Source organism: Pseudopipra pipra, chromosome 3 (assembly GCF_036250125.1).
Source record: "Pseudopipra pipra isolate bDixPip1 chromosome 3, bDixPip1.hap1, whole genome shotgun sequence".
NCBI lineage: Eukaryota > Metazoa > Chordata > Aves > Passeriformes > Pipridae > Pseudopipra > Pseudopipra pipra.
In genome coordinates, this window is record NC_087551.1 from 5,688,874 (window position 1) to 5,702,631 (window position 13,758).

A 13,758-nucleotide genomic window follows, 5' to 3' on the forward strand; every position below is an offset into this window, starting at 1 on the left:
TCTTTGGTTCCACCATGTTTAAGCAGGCAGCATATTCTTCTTGTCTCTGGATGACCCAGAAAGAAAGGCTCCTTATTCCACTGTTAGTAAGTTCTTTGAGGTCAGTGAAAACTTTTGGAGTGTGAAGGATGTTCACCTGTGTAGTCATTTAAAGTTCTTCCAAACTGCTGCACCCGGGTGAAAACGAGTTTCACACACCTACTAGAAACAGGGAAGAGGAAATGCTGCTTGCACTTGTAGAAGAATTAATTTGTGCATCTTCAAAGCCTACGAAAATGCTTGGTTTTTTAAATAAATTGATGATACTTAGAAGCAGGTGTTTCAAAGCTGAAACAGCCACCTTTGGGAAACAAAGCACAAGATTTACTTGGTAAAGGTTTACTTGGGTGGTCAACCTTCGTGATATCTGTTCAAGGCTTGCCTTCAAGGCCACCTTTCTCTCTCACATGTATTTCTTTTACTGCACAGTTGTCTGCATGAGCTGTGTCTCTGTGGTGTCTGGATACTTAACTATACTTTTAGGATATATGCTCATTTTCCAGCTGGGGAAACAGACCACAATAGTCTCTTGGTCAGGAGATGTGTGGTGCAAACCAGAACTGAGATCCTCATTTCCAGCAAAACAGCCTTCTGTAATGTCAAGGTAAGGGAAGAGATTATGTGCTGCTACCATGTAATTAATAGATATTAGGAAATGGGAAAGCAGATAAATAGGCATGAAGAAGCCTTTATTTTCTGTTTGCAGATCCATCAGGACTGCAGACACAGAAAAGGCCTGTATCTACATTGAGTCTTTGGAATAATGGTCATTTCATAGGCATAATTATTTATCTTACCACGGGCCTAATGTCAGTAAAGTAGTTCAAGATCTTCAGATACAAGTTATTTTCAATCAGAGCATAATGAATAAGTTTCTCTAGCATAGAGGATGTTTGGTATCATTACTCTAACTGGACAAGCTGGTTTATCAGCATCAATATACCAAATAGGGGCACATCACAGTTTGTTTCCAAAGCTGGTTTTTCCATCTTGTATTTCTCTGGAAAGACATATGAATGTAGAGTAATAATTCTCAAGCCAATACCTTCCTGGTGGCATTGTGTCACCTTCACTAAAGAACCAATAAATCTATTTGGCCCTCTTGCAGGTGGTTTAGCTTTGGGAGAGAGAGTTCTGGACCTACTCATTGATGGTTCTTGACATTGGGCCCTTCACTTCAGGAAGCAAAGAAACTTTTCCGCTGTAGCAAACACTGTGACTGAACCCAAGAAAGCTAGGCAGTGTCTTCCATGGGAGGCTAAAGATGCCTTTTAACAGAGTTTCTTAGGGTTTCCCCAGTTATTCTATAGCAAATAAATCACCAGAGAATCACAAAGACATTTCCTGGTGGTAGATGTGCTCTGACATTTCTTACCAGCAAGAAAACATGTGACAGGTCCTGCCAAAGGGCTGCTCTAGAACGTCAAAGAGCAAGAAGGGAACTTGTGCTCTAACAGCAGGAAAAGACATTTCTTCATAATCAGAGGGTAGAAACCAGTTCCATTATATTCTCTTCTCATGTTTTAGCAGAGCTTTGACAAAGGAGTGAATTTGCCCCAGAGCAGTTTAAACCAAAAACCCAAGAGATCTACTCCACAGGCATTTTCCTGGCATTCTCTGACATGCAGATGACTGATAATATCACCGTAACAGCTGTTATCTCAAATGTCTGCCTCCAGGCAAATTAAAAGTAAGGAAAAGCCAAAACACTTGAAGAGATGAATATAGCAGGCATTTGCCAGTAATTTGCTGGCCCTGGATCTCCTGCTGTCAGGGGTAAAATGAAGCGTGTTTGCTTTATAAGAAAATTACAGAGCTGTCATCCTCGCAGCTCATCCACATGGAACAATGAAGAGCAACATCATTGCCAGGACTGAAGGGAAAAGGACTGGTTTTTTTTAACCAGAATCTGAAACATCCTTTCCCAAGGACAAGCTTGAGCCTTGCTGCCAGGGAGCAGCAGGAGAAGGGCTACCTCCAGATGGGGCCAAGTCCAGACCCAAGGGGGACCCCCGTGTGAGCAGTGCAGGAGCACAGATGTAGCAAACATGGCTAGTGAATAAAGCATGTCCAGGGTCCCCCCTGGGGCTCCAGCCAGGAGCAGCTGGAGGTGGGGCTGGGTACAAGGTCTAGTGTCAGACAGGCTCCAGCCATCATTTCTGGATTCTTGGACACGCTCCTTTGATGCAAAAGTTCTCAGCTGGGAAATTTTCCTTGCAGGGATTCCAAACAGCTCCCAACAGTGCCATGCTGGTTTTATGGTGGGAGCCATGTAGGTGTGCTGTAGCCTACAGTGCCAAAATATCAGAGAATCATAGAATGGCCTGGGTTGGAAGGGGCCTTAAAGACCATCCAGTTCCAGCCTCACTGCCATGGGCAGGGACACCTTCCACTAGACCAGGTTGCTCAGAGTTCCATCCAACCTGGCCTTGGACACTTCCAGGGATGGGGCAGCCACAGTTTCTCTGGGCAACCTGTGCCAGTGACTCACCACCCTCACAGTGAAGAATTTCTTCCTAATACCTGATCTAAACCTACTCTTTTTCAGTTTGAGGCCATTCCCCCTTGTCCTGTCGTCATTCCATATCCTTTTTAAATAGTGTCTCTCCATCTTTCTTGTAGGCCCACTTCAGGTGCATGTCCTGGCATCAGGTGTAGGACTGAGCTAATACCTGGATGCAGTTTATGTACTGGATAACTTGGAGGGCAGGTAGAGAAACTTGGGTCTATGCAGACCTGAGCTATTAAGGGGTGACCACTTTTGTCATGCTCTGAGGGAAGATTCATGTGAAAGGAACCAACAGCCTTCTCAGGTGACATGTCAGCTTGTGGAGATGGGTTTTTCAGTCTGGTTGGAGAGAACCAAGCCTGCACCTCTTTGCTGCAGCCACAGCTGCTTGAAATGTCCAGTCTGTGAAATGTGCAACAGATCCTTTAAAGAAAGTTCTCTGCACTGGGCTGAAGTCAAAGCCACTGAGTGCTCCTGTCAGAGCTGTCAGTGAGGGAATGAAAATGCTATTAGCAATATTTGAGCTATTAGAGATGGGGTGAGAGAGTAAGGACTATCCATTTCAGTGTCCTAAGAACATACCGACCTCCACAAGAGAAACCCCAGAAGTTTATAGGAGGTTCCAATTCTGGACCATACCGTATTTCACAAAAACTCTCCCTCTATAAAAAATAACTCCCTACTGGATTGTTATCCATTTAAATTGTGTCCACATGTGAAAAGCCTGGCTTTTGCATACTTCTGACAATGCTGGAAGTAGAGTTACCACAGAAATCTGCAGTATTTTAGTGGGAAGGGGGTACTACTAACTTTAAAGCTCATATTGAAAATCCATCTGTCTTCTGATTTGAGACTAAGGCAGGCCAAGAAAGCCCCATGGGCCCTAGGAAGACAAGTACCAGGGGAAGGGGAAGAGAAGGTCATCTTGGTTTTATTGAAGAGGGAAAATGAAAGCTTTACAGGTGTTCAGGGAATAGGAACTTCACCATTTCACTGATGTCAGATAACTGCCTGTAACCAGGATGTTTATTTTAATATTCAAACCTTTAACATTACAGAGTGCTAACCACCAGATAAAAGGTGTGCAGGAAAGGCTATGAATTGTAAGATTTAAGATTAAATTCAAGAAGCAGCAGTATAGATAAAACAATGGTGAGGAAGTGAGCAAATCCTGCTTTGGCTCCTGCTTGTGACCACAGTTTTGAAAATGTCATTTTTATTCTTTGTATATGTGTTTCTCAAGCCTTTAGCATCTGCTTTGCATTTGTAGCAGATCTTCCTACTAAGGGAGCATCTCCGTGGGCATTTTCATAGGCTCCCAGAAGGGGTTAGTTCAGACTGGGAGCAGGCCTTCGAAGTGAACTTCCCATCACTCCCGGATTCACACGCAGAGCAGGGCGGAGCCTTGTCCCACCATCCCAGGGTTTGGGCACCTCCACAGGGACACAAACAGCCAAGGTGGAGCTGGAGAACTTAAGTAAATGCCCACAGAATAGTGGAGTACAGCTTGGTGACGTGCCACACTTTTAAATGTCTTTTGTGTCACTGAAGCCTTTCCAAGAACTGGAAGGGGCCCACGTGGTTTGAAATGGCAGCTGAGGGACCCGCCCCGGGGGCCGCCTGCAGAGCATCACCTCATCTCAGGCCACCCTGTGACTGGCGCCTTGGGACTCGCCAGGAAGGAACACTGGTGAAAGGAACTTCCAGGAATGACATTTCCCAAAGAAAAAACCCCTTTCTTTACTCCAAGAGTCAAAAATCCTTCGTTTCAATTCCTGGAAAGTCTAAAAAGTCCTGGCGGTTCTTATGGGGATAAGAAAACAATCAGAGTGGAGGTTGTGTGAAATAAACAACAAGCTTGGAAAAGCTTTAAATTCGGGAATATTAAGCTCTGGCCAGGATCAGCATTTTGTAAAAGTGCCCTGCCATGCTTTCTTGCAAAAGTGTTTGTGAAACCTTGGGCACACTTAGGCCATTTGCCTCTTTTGGTTGGATATAATACAAAATTCTGTGGTTCTTACTTTTCATCTGCCAGAGTTAAGGAAACAGTTGTACTGGGGTCCTTGTAAGTGTTAGGAATTGCGTTTTACTAAGTAAGGTTCAAGTGAGATTCAAGTAAAGCTGAAAAAAATCTGCTCACTGTTTTTCATGACTTCTGAAATGTTTATGGATTCAGTCTGCATGGCTGTGCTATGTTCTTGTGCTGACTTCTGGTAAATGGTCGACCTGCTGGGTCTGCAACCTGAAAGAATAGAGAATTTTAAAGCATATATTGCTGAATATTATGGAAAGCACATACCATAGCTTTGTTCAAATTTTAGCCTTCCTGCTATTTTCACTGGAAGCCTTGCATCATATTGGAAGTGCTAATGAGTTGTATCTCTCAGAATTACAAGCAAGATGCTGCTCCAGGTTTAAGTAATTTGGGAACAAAGTCATTGGCTTAGTTCATTGTAGTGTAAATAAAAAAATAGCAGAGAGAGTAAAAGAAATCTTTCTTCTCATCATGTTCTGTATTTTATTAGTGCACAGCACCTGTACAGAGCTGTGAGGGCTTGCACAACCTCTATTGATCAAAAATCTCTGCTGGCCTAAGGGAACATGGGTCCACTGCAGTCCATGGATCTGGGCCAGCTCACACTACTTTTTCTCCAAAATTAATCAACCAGTGCAAGAAAGTTGAAGTTGTCCTGAAAAATCTCCTCTTTTCAGAAATAACAATATTCACTAATCAACAACAGCCAATCTCCTTTTGGTCTGTCCGCAAACCCTTGTCCTTACCGTCTCTGTGAGACTATAAATTGATCTTTGTAACATGTCCAGGGGATTAAAAGTAATCCAGGCTCTCACAGAATGCAGAAACACGTCGCTCATTCCAGAATTGAGGGGTCCTCAGGGAGGTGCTGCTTTAGAGTTAAACCAAGATAACTTTAGCATGAGTGTCGCACTGCTCTGGACTGTGCTGGGTCCAGGAGGTGATTGCTTGGGAATCAGTACCCTAAAGCTTCAGAGACATTGCCAAAAAGATTTTTTAAAAAAGAACAGAAGTAGATTTAGCAATAAAGACCTTTCTTTGCATTGAAGTGGAATGAGTAGAGGCCACATAAGCTGCTGAAGCAGAAATTTTGTTTAATATCAGGTTTGCATGGCACAGTATAACATTTCCACAGTCTCCAAGGAGCTGTAAATATCATGTAATGGTTCCTGTGCCACAACATCGATGCTGACTGGATTTTCAGGTCTGATGTTTACTTCTGTCTCCTCAGACAGGACTGATCGACATCCAGCAAGCGATTCCCAGGTTACTGTCAGCCAAACCACGGTGCCTTGGGATCCAAACAGCACAAAAGAGTCAACCTGCTGAGTCTCACAGCATCTGCCTTGGCCTCAGGTGAGCGCTGTGGTTCAGTCTTTCCCACCAGCAAAGGGGCAGAAACTGAGCACAAAGAAGCTGCCTTTGGGCCCCTGGGGCTTTTGTGCTGCCCTTGGGGTCGTGTGTGAAAGTTTGTGCAAAGCCCCCGAGGTTGGTTGTCTTCTGGGGAAAGAAGGATGCCCCAGGAAGGGGTGACAGGGTTGCAAAGACCCTGTTGAGTCATTCAGAGCTGCGTCACACCTTTGTCACAGCAGCTTTTGGGGTCTGAGTAGCTTGTTGCTGTCTTTGAACCCAGTTTCTGTCCACTCCTAGGAGCAGCAGATAGTCACTGTGAGTCTTTTAATAAAATAAGCAAGAATTTGAAACGCTGCTTTTGAGTTTAAAAAAAAATAAAATAAAATTTTAGTTTTCTAGATTTCATTAGAAAACCAAATTCTACCTCTCCTCTGGAAACTGTTTCCAAACACACAAATCCAGCTAGCACAATCATCCATTTGCACAGCAAGCCCTTAGACACTGTTTTCCTTCTTCCAGATGACTTTCGTAGCCCACCTGGGAAATAAATTACTGGGCAGTGGTAGAGTTAGTAAACCTACATACACTCATAAAAGTTCAAACCAAAGTGTGATCATAAAGTACTTACAGGTCAGTAATCACACCCTGAATTTTCAGAAGTAATTTAGAGTAGATGGTATTATCTGGAGAAAAAGGTCCTTCCTTTTCCCCTCTAAATATCCCATTATAAACCAGTAATAAGTATAAAAATTAAGAGCTGGCTGAAGCCAATGGAAAGTCTTTACTTAATCCCGGGGCACTTTGGTGGGAGCCCTTCAAACCTTTCAATTCAGAAAAGCACCTATGTCATAAGCACTTCATGAGGTCCCAATTACATTGCCCCATTTTGTGGGACATAGCTACAGCCTTGGAGTTAATCACCTACCTAAAGACTTTGCAGAATAAGGATGCACTTAGAGCCAAGTATAGGCCTAAAATCTGTTTCAGACAGGGCTTTAATATTTAGCGGGTCATGCACAGACCTTTTGCCATTTAGGCAAAGTTTGATTTTTGGAAAAAGAGGTCTTCCAGCTTGTTCTTCAGAAAATGATATCCAAGAACCATAGCTAGAGGCAGTATGGCAGATTCTTTCAAGAGCAGGCTCTTGTAGAAAGTGATTTAGTTCTGTAGTTCTCCCAGGTTACTCTCAGGTCGTGCTGCTCCTGTGCTTCTGAATCCCAGTGTTAGAAATAAAGAGGTCACGCTGGTTCCAAGAGTCGTGACACCAACAAAAGGCATGGAAAGTCTCTCTGCTCCTGACAGTTTTCTTTACACTGTTGTTTTTTTGCCTTTGCAGTTGAAGACTCAAGCATGTTCCAGTGGTCCTGCACTCCCCGTGCACAGGGTCAGCCGAAACAGGCTCTCATCATCCGGCTTTCCAACAGGGAATTTCTCACGGCACGAGCAACCTCCTTTCCAGCAAATCACAGGTGTTCCCCACATGGCGTGAGCAGGTGAGAGCACGGCTTTGCCAAACCATGATGAAGTTTGGTAGCTGAAATACGAAATCCAAGTTTGGCCTGAGATCTGAATCTGGCACTCTGCTCTATCCTCCGCTCCGAGCCAAATCAAACTGCAGCACGTCATGAAAACCAAACACCACTGTGCTCTGGATCGCCTAAGATCTGCATCCAGCTGTAAACCCCGATGAGGAAGCTCCTCTCTGTGCCTGTTACAGCAGTGGCAATGCCCAACATATCCCCTTGTTAGCTAGGGGTGGTAGCACTCTGACAGAAATTCGAACAATGGAAAGAAAGCCTGTGCCTAAAATCCCGTGGGAAAAGAAGGCACTGGAAGTGCAATGAAATTGCCACTCCGTGTAGCTTTAATAAAAACTCCCAAAACCATGAAAGAAACACACAAGCAGGATTTATGAGTGGGTCAAGTTTTGAGGCAAAGCACCCCCCCCCCATCTTTTTGGCTCCTAAAGTCTCTCATTATTAGTTTAAGAGCTGCCAGGCAGACAGAGCAATTCATCCAGCCCACCTGTGCTTTTTTTTTGAGGGGGAAAAAAATGCAAAGGATGTGTTCCATATTCTTCAGGAAGTGCTCCTCACCATGGAGCCAGCTCTGCTGCACCCTCATGAACACTCACAGGACACCTGTGACATGCCAGCTCACCCAGGCAATCCTGCTGCCCAGGCAATCCTTCTCTCACATTCTCTCTTGTGCTCTTTTTTTTGTTGTTGTTTTTTAATAGTTGAGGATTTGAATTTTTCTTCTTGTGTATTTGGCACTTCTGGTGGAGCCTTTGACATGGAAAAAGTCTCATCTTTCAAATGCCTGTGGCACTCTCTGTGAAAGGTGATTTTAAAAAATCCATTTTATTTTGCTTCCTGGCATTGATATCAAAGGAACAATCAGTGCCTGACTTGGAGCCAACAAATTATTTCCATTATAATAAACAGAAAACAATGGCATGCTGCCTTATTAGTTATTCACTTTCCAAGTCAACAGGCTCGGAGGGTTGGGATGAGATCTAACCAGAGATATGCTTTGATGTTTTCGGTTTGGAGAATTGGTCTCCTGGCCAAAATGCTGAGTGATGCCAGTTCTGGGGGGAAGAAGGGAGGGAAAGAAGGGCAGAGGGAAGGGAGAGAGCCCCTCAAAGCAGAGGGCAGGGGATGGCTACTGGAAGAGTATTGTGGCATGTTCATGGCTGGTTATAAGACCTTGGAGTGGTGGTTGTGGTGCTTGGCAGCCTCACACCAGATTTAACACGTGTGCAAAGAGCAGCAGCTGGATTGATTTCGGTGTAGTTGCTTTGATTTATTCCCATCAAGGATCTAGTTTAGTGCACACTCAAGATCTGATACTGTACTTTAGAACAGCCACTTCTGTGGTGTTTGCAGTGTGTGTTGTGGATGCTGATGGATCCAAACCAAACCAGATGTGCACAGCAGCCCTGGTACTCATCCTTCTCTCCCAGGAACAAACTCTTCTGGCACTGCCACATAAATAGTGCTTTGTAGGGAATGCTGCTGAGCAAAATGAGTTGCAGTATTTTGTTGTAGCACTGAGTTCATGTATGCAGAACATTGCAGGAGGGGAAACTCCTCAGCAGAAGCATGAGGGTCACAGTGCTTGGAAGTGTTTTGTTCTATATGCCTAATGGGACAGGGGGTCTACAGAAAACTATCTCCCAAGAAGGTCTTGTAGGTGGGGATAAGCATCAGAGGTGAATATCTGCTATTTTTCTGTATAGAAAATATAGATATTGGCATCATGATGCTAACAAATGATATAAAAAGTCAAAACTCCCCCCGTTGCCTTGGATATATTTCACCAGTGTTCCCAGAACAATCAAAATATCCAGAGCAGAAAGCCAGCACATGGGGCAACACAACTGACCTTTGCTTGTTTATTAATCATGTCTCTCATGGACAAGCCACTCTGGCTGTTTTGGACTCTTTTCTGACAAATATACAAACACATTAAACACACTTTTTGCTTTTCTCACAAAACTATAAACTGCCTGAGTGGTTTGTATCAATAACCCAATGAATAGAGAGCACAGTAACTGAGGTAGATTATTTGCTCTGGTGGAGAACTGCCTGTGCATTTTGGGAGATACATACCTGCTCCCTACCTGTAGATTTTTATTTTAAGGGAATTTCTGTGGGAATTTTTAAAAACCGAAGAAAACTGCCAATTTCTCCAAAGCCAGAAGAAAACTTTCCACGCTCAGGAGGGGCAAGACAACTTGCAAACTGTTTTAGTAAAGGTTTTGCATGGTGATCATAAACCATTATCTTTGAGGTGACCAAATCTAGCATAGAAAAACAGAAATAATTGTTAGGAAGCAATGTCTCTTTTGGGAAAAGATGTTCAGCAATAGTGAACATTATGTGTTATGTGTTGTTGTCACATTGCCTTTAAATAGCCAGACTCAGAATTATCCTGGAGGAGAGAATGTGAAGCAGGTGATATTGCACAAAAGATCAGTTTTGGGCCACAAGAATCTGTGTGGTGATGATGATTTTCAGAGAGCAAAGTCGTGTTACCGGATCCAAACCTCAGAGAGTTTCCTGAACTGTCACTTTGCAAAAATACCCATTTGTAATGACCAGCAGTGGCAGTCTGACACTTGCAGGGGTCAATTTTCAGTGCAGAATAGCACTTTCAGATCCTGCTTGAGCAGTTTCCTCTCCTTTGAACCCTCTTTCTGATTGCCAGATGCTCAGCCACAGCCTGGCCCTCATTCTTCCAGTCCTCCCATAAATGGAAGCAAATTTCCACCAAAAGCTTCCTTAGGGGCATAAGGAAATTAGAGAAAGAAATTAGAGAAAGAATAGACCTGAAGTCCTCTCATGTAGCTAAAAGTCCTCCAGTCAGACACTGCAGCCAAATTCTCTTTCCTGTGTTCTGTTTCTACATGATCAGCCTTTTTCCTAGCCTAGGAATTCTGGCTCCTTGCTTTATTCCAGGCGATCTCCCTTCAGTGGAGGCATGTGATACCTAGCCTTGATCCTCCTAACCACAACAAGCCAAAGCATCCCACAAAAAAGGCTGTGCTTCTTGCCCTTCTGCTTTTTCCTGATTGCCTTCTGGACAGTAATAGATGATGCTGGAATTTGTTCAGCTGACATGGGAGCTTATCCTCCCTCTTTCAAATGCACCAGCATTTTTTTTTCTCTCTCCCATGCTCTTAATTTCACCCCAGCAGCTCAATCTTTCTGCTGGCCCCGGCTCAGTTGTCAAGCCAAAAGTTTGTAGGTTTGTTGCCACAAAGTCCCAGAGCACAGCACGTTCCAGCATGAAGGGATCTGGGGTGGGTGATGGCTGAGGCCGGGCTGGATGCTGCCTCCTCTCCTGCTAAATGAGGCCGGGTGTCAGGCAGTAAACACTCAGGGTGAGGAAGCTGCAGCTGGAGCCATCACACGGCCTAAAGGAGAACACACCTAATTTAATTCCAAGAAAAAATAAGACTGGTGTTTCATAGGCCAATAGCAGCCATCTCTGATCCACGTTTCTGTCTGTCCTTGCCGTGAGCTCAGCAAATATCCTTAGTAATGTATGTGGTGCAAAGGCCTTCTCAGAGGCTGGTACCTTGATCTGTCAATGCCTTGCCTGTATAATCTTGCAGAAGAGGTGAAGGCAGGGAAGGGAGGAATATTGTTCCTTCCATCCCACAGGTGGAGGGCCAGGCAGCAAAGCTTTTGGGTGAGGTCCTCGGAGTCGCACAGAGGATCTGCTGAGGAACAGACAACAGGTATTGTGATTCTGCAACTCCTGCACATCCTTGTGCTGCAGAGGCAAATCCCACTGAGATGAAATCCCACTGAAAGCAGGGTAGACACACAGATAGATGACAGAGGCTTTGCCTGTTCTTTTTTCAGTCATGTCAGACTTCCCTGAAATCTGCTTTCCCTAACTGCTAACAGACAGAGCTTCCCAAATCTGCAGCCAGTCTTATTTGGTCAGGGCATGGGGGTGAAAAAGCCCAGCATTCAACAGAGATTCCTTGGAGTATCTTTAAGATCGTGGATCACATAAAACAGTCCCCTCTCATTAAAAAAAAAAAAAGGGAAAAAAAAAAAGAAAAGAAAAGAAGCACACAAACTTACCATTGTTGAGTGTTTCTTTAATAGAATCAGAAACAAATTTGTGACCTTGTGGCCCAGAGGTGGGAACACCATCTATAAACTTGCCCAGACATAGAAATGCATTCTGCCTGTCAGTAGGAGTTTGCCATTGAACATGTATATAAAAAAAAGCTGGTGTTACATTAGGCCAACATTTTTTAAATGCCACAGCTCACTTTATATGCTGTAAACCTTGTTAATGCTGCTAACAAAAAAGTTAAAAACTCAAAGCTATAAAAATAGGAATGCCACTCCTAAGTAAATAAATATACATGAGAACCAAATATTCAGATACAAGTTCTGAAATGGCTCATGTCCAAGGAGGGAGGGGAAAAAAAAAAACATTACCCTGAGTTGTTTCTGACGCTATAAAAGTTCACTATAGTCAGCAAAATTGTCTCCCATTGAGTGTTTGACTTAGATTCACATGGTTCTGGAGAATTCCACACTGGAGCTTGGAGGAAGTGGACAGTTATTTTAGAAGTCAAGGCAGGTGGGCAGCAGGGAATATGCCAGCAAGGACAATTCCATCCAGGAGACTGGATGGGTCAGGGAGGGTAGGATATTTCTTTCTATCTGACTCAAGAACAGGCTGCTAAGGTTGCAGCAGTGGGGAAAATGTTTCCATGAAAACAGGCCACCTGCATATCCCAACCTCTGCTGTTGGCTCTGGATCCAAGTTAATAGGCCCAGTTTGGGACTGTTGTACACAATCTGGGGTGTACTGTGAATCTTTTTGACAGGCTGGACTCAACAGTGGTTCAGGGGCTAAAATTTCCAAGGATCTTTCAAGGGACTTTTTTTTTTTCCTGTGGTAAGAGCTCGCAGTTTACCTGTCCTTGCTTGTCTTTGCTTTTCCCCCCTCACCCAGACCATTTTCATCCAAACCATTTGCCATCCTTCCCTATTTTTGGTCAGACACACCAAGCCTCTTGTTATTGAAGGCTGTAGTTCCAGCATAGCGTAACTAAGAGAAAGAGTTTTGGACTTTAAGAATTTGGAACCGGCTCTTAGCAGTTATTCTAAAAATAATAATAAACTACCACTAATGTAGATGAATATATCTCATGCTCAACCCTTGATTTTGTAGGTGCCTATGGGCTGAAATGAGGAATGGATGGATGAGAGTGCCCAGAAAGTTCCACACTCTTTTTGAGTTAAATATGGCCAAAAGAGTAAATTTTAGACCTTTGTGCAATTATTCACTTCCACGATGACAGAAAAAAACTACTTAGACTCTCCTTCTTCCTGTGAGGGGGGAAAAAAGCACTTCTCCAAGGCCACAGTAAAGCCTAAAATGTTTCAGAAGATGGTTTTTTGTCCCCATATAGAGATTATGTGCATGATTAACAACCAATTAATGATTAAACTGATTAATGATTGAAATGAAACCTAAGCAGTAGGTGGGGATGATATATTAGGACTATATTGGTGAGGAGTGAGGAAGGTAGGAAATCCAACTGAGAAATCTACTCTTTTGTTATATGGTTAATCAACCCCACCACCACCACTTTCTTTAGCTCTTCAGAATTTAAATCAAATTTGGTGCAACTATTTGTCTTAATTGAAGCAATGATTTTTTAACCTACAAGACTCAATTCAGTCTGCCCACAGGAGTAAACTTGGTGGGATTTTAGTGAGAATATTTCATTTTCAAGGGCTACTGGTTACATCTTGGTGAGAAGTTTTCCCTTTCCCCCTCTTTAATCTCAATTCAGACTGTGATTTATTCAGCTATATTTCCAGGACAACATGCTGAGATGATGATTTTTGTTGGAAGACCACACTAAAAATTGTACTGAAATTGGATGCAACATGGGAACCATCATAATCAGGACTTCACCACTGAAGCTCAGGAACAATTTTGTGGAGGGTCATGTTGCGTCTTGTCTGGGGCTTTCACGAATTAAAAATCTATTTACATGTGAATTTTAAATCAAAGCAAAGCCATTCTGTGCTTTGATTTAAAGCACTTACATTTTTCTCTTTGCCTCAAACGTGGGCTGCCTCCAGAGTTCTCATTTGAATGTTCACCAGCGTAACTCCTGGGAAAGATGTTTTCTCCAGCAGTCAAATAAACTCTCTATTAATGCTGTTAAATTTCTAACACAAGCAACTGGATAAGACAGAGGATGGCAAACTGTTGAATTGTTGTTACTGCACATCAACCAAGGCAGATGTGAAACCTGAACTTTCCA

At 43.4% G+C, this 13,758-nt stretch overlaps 1 long non-coding RNA gene across 1 annotated transcript in view; it reads left to right on the top strand.

Annotated features, from left to right (window-relative positions):
* The window catches only part of LOC135412464 (uncharacterized), a 39,611-nt gene that overhangs the window by 4,829 nt on the left and 21,024 nt on the right, over positions 1-13,758 (top strand). Inside the window, exons 4-5 of the long non-coding RNA XR_010429660.1 lie at positions 5,815-5,939; positions 7,273-7,429. This is a non-coding gene — a long non-coding RNA (uncharacterized LOC135412464). The remainder of the gene's footprint in view (positions 1-5,814; positions 5,940-7,272; positions 7,430-13,758) is intronic.